Genomic DNA, 9,643 nt, shown 5'->3' with positions numbered 1-9,643 from the left:
TCTTATGAAGGTGGACTACAAACATCTGGGCTCATAGGCTTACATGCTATGGGGTTTAAGGGGATAGCAGTGGATATAGGAAAGTTAGTGTAGGTTGTATGTGTCCCTGAATAGTAGAGTGTTCAGGGAGCACTTGAAGTTTTTAAAACTAGGGGAGAGTCTTGTGGAGCGAGGCAGAGAGTTCCATAAGATGGGAGCCAGTCTGGAGAAATCTTGTAAACGGGAATGTGAGGAGGTAACAAGAGAGGAGGAGAGTAGGAGATCATGAGCGGAGCGAAGGGGATGGGAGGGAGAGTATCTGGAGACAAGGTCTGAGATGTAGTGGGGAGCAATGCAATTGAGGGCTTTATAAGTCAGAGTGAGAATTTTGTGTTTAATCCTGGAGGCAAGAGGAAATCAGTGAAGGGATTGGCAAAGAGGTGCGGCAGATGAAGAGTGACGTGTAAGGAAGATGAGCCTGGCAGAGGATTTCATTATGGATTGTAAAGGAGCTAGGTGGCAGCTAGGGAGACCAGAGAGGATGGAGTTGCAGTAGTCGAGGCGGGAAAGGATGAGAGAGTGGATTAAAAGCTTAGTTGTGTCTTGTGTAAGGAAATGTCTGATTTTAGCGATATTTTAAGATGGAAGCGGCAAGCTTTAGCCAAGGACTGAATGTGAGGAGTGAAAGAAAGATCTGAGTCAAGTATGACCCCAAGACATCGGGCATCTGAGGTTGGGGTAATGAAGGAGTTATCAACAGTTATAGAGACATGGGGTGTGGAGATTTTGGAAGAAGGGGGGGGGGAATAAGGAGCTCAGTTTTGGAGAGATTTAGCTTAAAGTAGTGAGAGGACATCCAAGATGAGATATGAGAGAGACAGTTAGTGACACAGGTTATCAAGGAAGGAGATAGTTCTGGTGCAGAGAGGTAGATTTGCGTATCGTCGGCATACAGATGATAGTGAAACCTGTGGGACTTTATTAAGGAACCTAATGAGGATGTGTAGATTGAGAAGAGAAGGGGACAGAGGAGAGAGCCATGCGGTACCACAACAGAAAGAGGTAACGGGGCAGAGGATGCCCCAGAGAAGGCTACACTAAAGGTACGGTTAGACAGATAGGAAGAGAACCAAGAGAGAGCTGTGTCACAGATGCCAAAGCAATGGAGGGTATGGAGCAAAAGAGGGTGGTCGACAGTATCCAAGGCTGCAGACAGATCAAGGAGGATAAGTAGAGAGGTGACCTTTGGATTTTGCTGTAAGTAGGTCGTTGGTAACCTTAACAATTGCTGTCTCTGTTGAGTGAAGGGGCGAAATCCAGATTGTAGTGGATCAAGGAGGGAGTTTAATGTAAGGAAATGGGATAGATGTGCATATACTAGCTTTTCAAGAAGCTTTGAGGCAAGAGGGAGTAGGGAAATAGGACGGTAGTTGGGTGGGGAGGTTGGATTGAGAGAAGGTTTTTTGAGGATAGGTGTGACTAATGCATGTTTAAGAGATGTGGGGACTATACCAGTGCTGAGGGAGAGGTTGAAGATGTGTGTGAGTATAGAGGTAAGGGTAGAAGAGAGGGAGGGGAGTAGTTGTGAGGGGATGGGGTCGAGGGGACAGGTAGTGAGGTGAGAGGATAGTATAAGGGCAGAAACTTCTTCCTCTGTCACGGGGGCAAAAGAGCTGAATTTATGACTATGTGGGTTTTGGATGAATGTGAGCATTTGAGGGGTGAGAGACCGGTTATATGTTGAGAGCTGATTTAATTTCTGATGGAGTCGATTTTGTTGTTGAAGTAGCTGGCAAAATCTTGAGCTGAGAGAAAAGTTGTGGTGGGAGGTGGGGGTGGGCGGAGAAGAGTATTGAATGTGGAGAACAGAGGTTTTGGGTTTGAAGAAAGAGTAGAGATAAGAGTGGAGAAGTAATGTTACTTATATAGATTAAGGGCAGAATAGTAAGAGTTCAAGATGAATTTCTAGTGAAGAAAGTCAGCAGAACTCTGAGATTTCCTCCAGTGTCGCTCAGCAGTACGGGAACATCTACGTAGTTACCATGTCAGAGGAGTATGCCAGGGCTGAGGATGAGTGTATGTTTTCCGAGCTATGGTAGGTGGGGCCAGATTATCAAGGACTGATGTAAGGGTGGAGTTATAGTGGCAGATAGATTCATCAAGACAGGTAAAAGAGGGGATGGAAGAGAGAAGAGGTTCAAGAGAGCTAGCGAGCTGTTGCTGATCTAGTGACTTGATACTTTTGTGAAGTTTAGTCTGATGGGGTAGAAGGAGAGAGTTGTAGGGAGGGAGGTGATGTTACAAGTGAGGAGGTGGTGGTCAGAAAGAGGAAAAGGTGACAAATAAACCTTAAAAAAGCAAATCTCATACATTTTATACTATATAAAAAAAAAAGTATTTGGAAACACATTAAGGGAAAACAATTTTATAGTATATTGTCCCTTTAACAAACACACATGATCATTATACTCCTAATGCCCCTGTTCAATTCTCATGGCAGATGGCACACATGCATTTCTCTATGGTTTTGGAGCATAACAGGTTAATTGCACACTTCCCTTATTAACAACACTACATATAGGCCCTTCAACCTCTGATGTAACTGCTAAATGCCACAAAATTGCCTTTTTTAATTTGTTGCTAATTCTGCTTATTTGGTTGTTGAATTACAAAATTATAAGATTAACAATGCAGATAATGAGTTTGGGCGAGATTACTAGTGGCGTGCTGATGATAGCACTGGACTTGATAAGCAATATTGCTGGACCACGCTAAGAATAGAATGCAACTTGATATTATTACATGGTAAATCCCATTTGCCAGAGAAATATTAGCGCAGCCAAAATCGATCTAGCGCCACCTATACTCAATGGATATTGCGACTACCCTAAATAACATAAATTATGCTTACCTGATAATTTCATTTCCATCTGTGGGAGGAGAGTCCACTGCTTTATTCATTACTTGTGGAAATTAAGAACCTGGCCACCAGTAGGAGGTAAAGACACCCCAGCCAAAGGCTTAAATACCTCCCCCACTCCCCTCATCCCCCAGTCATTCTGCCAAGGGAACAAGGAACAGTAAGAGAAATATCAGGGTATAAATGGTGCCAGAAGAAAAATATTACATTTATGTCCACCCCCCGGAGAAACGGACGGAGCAGTGGACTCTCCTCCCACAGATGGAAATTAAATTATCAGGTAAGCATAATTTATGTTTTCCATCTTAATGGGAGGAGAGTCCAATCCTTCATTCATTACTTGTGGGAACAAATACCCAAGCTCTAGAGTACACTGAATGAAAAAAACTGGAGGGTAAATGGAGGCAGACCCTGAACTGAGGGCACCACAGCCTGTAGAACTTTTCTCCCAAAAGTTGCTTCCGCCAAAGCAAAAACATCAAATTTGCCGCCTTACAAATCTGCTCCATAGAAGCCTTGTTCTTAAAGGTCCAAGAAGAGGCCAAAGCTCTAGTTGAATGAGCAGAACTGGAGAAGGGCTTTTCTGCAAGTCCCCTGAGGGGACAGATTTCGGCCCTGTCTGTGTTACTGCACAAGAGGTTTGCTGAGCTTCCGGATGTGCAGACACTTGTTAAGGCTCTGCTAGGATCAGACCTGTGTTTAGATCCCACAAGGAGCTTCTTGTTCCCCCCTTATGATTGATGTAAGCCACCAAGAATATATTGTATGATTGAAATCTGATAATCTGGGACGAACCCAGCAGAGGCCAAGCCTTCAGAGCATTGTATATTGCCCGAAGATCCAAAATGAAATCGGGAAGGAGCATTTCCTCTTGATTCCACAGGCCCTGTGCCTTCCTGGCACCCCAAACAGCTCCCCATCCTGACAGACTTGCAACCGTAGTCACAATCACCCTGGATGGTTTTGAGACGGACATCGCTTGGGACAAGAGATCTGGACAAAAACATCAAGAGAGCGATTCTCTCGATTGGTTGTCCAGAGAAATCTGTTGAGACAGATCCGAATGATCCCTGTGTTCCACTACTTCAGCATGCGCAGTTACAACAGTCTGAGGTGAAACCTGGCAAAGGAAATTATGTTGATGCTGGACACCATGAGACCAATCACCTCCATACACATAAGATGACCTTAAGGAGGTCTGGAGGGCAAGACATGTTGAAGCTAGCCAGCTAGAAATATTTTGATGTCTATGGTGACTATTATAGTACCCGAGAATTCTACCCTGGTACTTGATACAAGAGAACTCTCTCTAGATTTATCTTCCATCCATGGGATTGAAGAAGACAGAGGAGAAATTCTGAATGGTCCACTCTCTGAAAAATTTCTTAGAGAATGCTGCGTTGGCCGGGAATCAAACCCGGGTCAACTACTTGGAAGACAGCTATGCTCACCAATATACCAGCTAGACCAAACAGAAGATCAATTAACTGGAAGTGCTGGTCCAAGGAACGCAAACCTTAGGAACTGGAAGTGGTCCTTGAGGATTGGTACGTGAAGGGAGTATACTTCATATCTATCATGGTGATGAACTGCACTTCTTGAACAAGGGGAAGAATGGACCTATTGTCTCCCTCTTGAACGAGGGGCTTTAAAAACGTGTTTAAGTACTTTAGGTCCAAATCGGAAGGAAAGCTCCCTCCTTCTTTGGGACCACAAAAAGGTTTGAATAGTATCCAAAATCTCTCACAGTGATAGGAATTGGGATAATAACTCCTAAGAGGACAGATCCCGTACGCACCCCAGAAAGACTTCCCAACTTTCTGGTTAGGAAGACAGAAGAGAGAGGAGGAAACTGCCCTTGGGTGGCAGAGACTTGAAACCTATCTTGTAACCCTGAGCTATGACCTCCAGGACCCATGGATCCTGTACGTCCCTGAACCAAGCGACTGACAAGAGTGACAGTATGCCCCTAGACGATCCAAAAGAGGACCAGGGATCGCCCGTTCATGCCGACTTAGACTCGGCAGGCTTCTTGCTCTGATTGGATTTATTCCAGGACTGAGCTGGCTTCCAAGAGCTCTTGGTTTGCTCAGGCTTAGCATTGGGCTGCTGACATGGGCTTTATCAAAACGAGAAGAATAAAAATTGTCCCTTAGACTCGTTCATATTCTCTTGCGGTAGAAGGGCACCCTTGCCCCCTGTGACCGTGGAGATAATTGAGTCCAGGCCTGGACCAAACAAAATCATTCCCTTAAAGGGGAGGGAAAGAAGCCTAGACTTAGAAGTCATATCCGCAGACCATGACTTCAGCCAGAGCCCGACGAACCTGAACATAAAAAGCTGAAGCCTTAGCATTCAGGCAAATAATCTGCCTAATAGCATTGCAGAAAAAAGAATTAGCAACCCTCAAGGCCGTAAATCTTTCCTGAGTAACGTCGAGGGGACCGCTCCACCCCAATCAAATCCTATAAGGAGTCACATCCTGAAGGTAGTTTCTCCAGCAACGGCCGCCTCTGGTTGAAACAAATATCCCGTATGTTGAAACAACTTTCTTTACAGAGTTTCCATCCTTTATCCATGGGCTCTTAAAACAAAGAGCTATCCTCAAACGGGATAGTAATACGTTTAGCAAGGGTGAAGATAGGGACATTCATTTTAGGGACGGAACCTCACAACTCCATTGAAAGTCCAGGACATGGAACAATTTGTTAAAGGGAGAAGAGAGGAATAATCCAGTCCCATTCATTTTTAATAATGTTCGCCATCTAAAAGGAGCAGGGAAGGAAGGAAGGATAACGTACCACCCTGTCCTCAAACTCTTTCCTATTTAGGAATCAAAGGTTCCTCAGGCAATTTGGCCACTGGAACCTCTGAATTAACCAAAACTTCTTTTAGAAGAAAGCGCAAATTCCTAAAATTAAAGTCTGGTTCCTCCACAGCTGGAGGTTTAGAGGCAGCAGACTCCGACCCAGAATGTTCATACTCGGATAACCCTATCAGTTAAAACCAATAAATTATCTGATGTACTCTGGGAAGGAGTGCAATAACCTTTTGCTTGCACTTAGCAGAGCAAGGTAAAGCATTAAAGGCCGCAGCAGACACCTCCGTCTGAGCTGTGTAACGTCTGGTGAAAAAAAGGCCCCCTCCAGATGGAGGATCAGCAATGCTACCGGAAACTGCATGTGTAGAGAGATAAACATGTAGGGTACGCACCCCACTGGACGACAACTCCTTAGAGGTGGACGGCTCAGTGGTATCAAACATGTTTGATATTATCATATTATCAAGGCATATGGAACATAATTGAGGGGGCAGAACTAAAGTCTCCTCACAATATTAACAGGAATTACTCTCTTAATTTATTAAAAAAAACTGCACCTTTATATCCCAATGGCTGGGGCACTCACAACCTCCCATGACCCAGACAGTACAGAGAGTTAGGACACCCGGTCAGAAAAGAGGGAAAGAATGGTGGACATGGTGCACAATGCAGGACCGTCCCTGCTATGAGAAAAAGCGCGCCAGCTTGTAAACTGCATGGCTCTCAAAGTGAAAGTGAAACCTGTATATTCCACAACAGCCTATGAGCCATAACACCTCACACATAAAGCATAAAATCAAATAAATTTATAAGATTATTCTCCACTGTTCAATAATCCCCCTCAGGAGATATTAACCCTTGATTATATACAGATAAAAGGAGTCACACTGTGACCCTGTCTTCTAGCATAAGTATAAGAAATTAAACGTTCTTACCAGAGTCTACGCCGTGGGAAAAGGAACACAGCCTTTCAAGTGTGACAGATAGTAGCATTACTCCTGACATGGACTTGAGAGCAGAAAGCAGGCAGCGAAACTCGTCAACGCTGATTGCTTATGGAGCTGTTAATCTGAGTTGGTATGTTTCACAGAAAGACTCTCCCTGCATCTCCGGACTCTAGCTTTCACCCAGGATCTCACTGAGAGGCTGACAGGACTACTTGAAACTCCAGTCCCATTGCGAAGAGTACTACCCTCAATAAGAGACTTCTCTGAATCTTCCGACACGTCTCTGCCAACCTCCTGGGACGAAAGGCAAAGAATGACTGGGGGATGAGGGGAGTGGGGGAGGTATTTAAGCCTTTGGCTGGGGTGTCTTTGCCTTCTCCCGGTGGCCAGGCTCGCCAGAAACAGCAGTTATGAAGCGGCGGTCACAAAGACCGCTGCTCCATAACCTGTCCGTCTGCTCTGAGCAGGCAGACAGACATCGCCGGAAATCAACCCGGTCGAGTACCATTGGGTTGATTGACACCTCCCTGCAGGCGGCCAATTGTTGCTGAATACAGTGAGCATATTGCTCGCCGTATTCAGCAAGGCCTGGCGGACCTGATCCGCAGTGTCGGATCAGATCCGCCAGACCTTAATAACTAGAGGCCTATGTCTAGAATGAAATGTGATGCTTATAGGGTGTGTCTGCACTATCCGTCAAACAAGGATTTTTGTGATTGAAACATGTATATACTGTAAAATAAAGAACTGTATTTATTAATTAAAAGCCGCTAAATCTAGATTGGCATTTAGACCAGAGGGATATAAAGTTTTCAATTTAAAGATCCAAAACATTTCACGTTGTCTTAATTTGTTTAACCTATTATAGTCAGATGATTTAGGTACAAAATCTATGGGATGGTATTTGAAAATATGGGGATTACCCTGATGTTTGTATAGACAATGGTTGGGTATACTGTGCTTGATCTTAATGTTTTTGCAATTCTTACAATTGCGGTGATGCTCACCCCAATGGGTCTTCACTTTTCTGGAGGTGCGGCCTACATATTGTAGGCCGCAAAAACATTCTATTAAGTATATCACGAAAAGGGAGTCACAATTGTAGAAACCTTCAATAGGAAAAGACTCCCCAGTTGTAAATGATCTTTGTACCAGATTTAATATATTTGCAAGAGTTACATCCTGTTTTTCCACATTTGTAAACTCCATGAAGACCAAATATACATTTGTTGTGTTTGTTTCTTTCTTTCTTGTAAGGTTGAACGTGTTTAACTATTTTACTCGGAGCTAGTTTGTTCCTCAAAGTGGGTGCTCTTCTGTAGACTATTCTGGGTTTGTCTTTGACAATATTTTTAAGTATGGGATATTTTTTTATGATATACCAATGCTTATTAATTATTTGTTGTATTTTGTGAAAACTATTGTTATATTGTGTGATGAACATAATGTTCCCCTGGTTGTCCGCTAGTTCCTTTTTTTATTATTATTCTGAAGTATTTGATTCCTATCTAAATCTCTTGTTCTCATTAGAGCTTGATTTAAGAGATTGGGAGGATAATTTTTCTCAATAAATCTATTGTATAATATTTGGCTTTGTTCTAGAAAGGTGTTAAATTCCGAACAATTCCTTCTTAAACGTCTAAACTGACTGTATGGAACATTATTAATCCAACTTCTATGATGGTTGCTGTGGTATTCTAGATAGCTATTGCTATCTACATCTTTAAAGAAAGTCTTGGATATTATTGTGTTGTTGGGACCCCAGCTAAGAACCAAATCTAGATATTCTATGGCATTCAATTGTATATTAGCTGTTAAATTGATACTCATATTATTCTGGTTGAAATGTGTGATAAACGATTCTGCCGAAGATCTATCCCCGTCCCAGATGAAAATAAGATTGTCTATGTAACGGCCATAGAATACCAGGCTCGCCCCAAGATCCGCGTGATGTATGTACCTTTCTTCAAATAATCCCATGAAAAGGTTTGCAAAACTTGGGGCGAACCTGGTACCCATGGCCGTGCCCTTGGTTTGTAAATAAAAACAATCTTGGTAAATAAAATAGTTGTGTTGTAAAATGTACATGATGCATTCCAATATGAATGCTTTTTGTGTCTTTGGTAAATAAAGATCTTGTTCTAAAAAATTAGATATTGCTGAAACTCCTAAATCATGTGTTATATTGGAGTACAAAGAGCTGACATCACATGTTATCCATAATGTGTTTTTATCCATAATTGGGATATCATGTACCAATTGATAAGAGATGAGTGCTTTCCCTGATATATGAGGGCAAAGATATGACAAATTTCTGTAAAAACTGTTCAATGTAAAATGATAAATTATAGGTTAAATTTCCAATTCCTGCTATGATTGGTCGTCCCGGGGGGTTGATTTTGTCTTTATGAATTTTGGGTAAGTTATAATAGTGAGCTATGCTCGGATTGTATATTTTCAAAAAATCTTTTTCATTCTTGTTAAGTATTCCTAGGGTGACTCCTTTATCAATCAATTTATTATAGGTTTGTAGATATAATGGAGTCGGATCTTTAGGTAGGATTTTATAATAATTTTCATCTCCTAGGATTCTATCTGCTTCTTTAATGTAATCTTTGAGATCTTGTATAATGATCCCCTCTCCCTTATCCGCATCCCGAATAATTATATTGGGGTTGCTCTGTAAACTGTGTAAGGCTCTTGGGTGTCTGTGGAATGAAATGTCTTTTTTCCGAGTAACAGACTTGAGCATCTTCTCGCAATCCTCCAGAACCATGTTTTGGTATAATTCAATATATTTAATATTTGTATTGATGGGATTAAAATTGGATTTATTTTTCACAGTGGTGTGTATGTAATCGTCAAAAAGATGTTCTGTAATATCTTCAATGTTAGATGTAATGCATGGAGTCTGTCTGTTTGCTGGCATAGTATCTGTCAAAATCAACTGAGAGTCTGTAGTGTCAAATTTCTCTG

Source organism: Bombina bombina, chromosome 3 (genome assembly GCF_027579735.1).
Source record: "Bombina bombina isolate aBomBom1 chromosome 3, aBomBom1.pri, whole genome shotgun sequence".
Classification (NCBI taxonomy): Eukaryota; Metazoa; Chordata; class Amphibia; order Anura; family Bombinatoridae; genus Bombina; species Bombina bombina.
The sequence above is the reverse complement of the archived record's forward strand: the minus strand, read 5'-3'. Positions refer to the sequence as shown.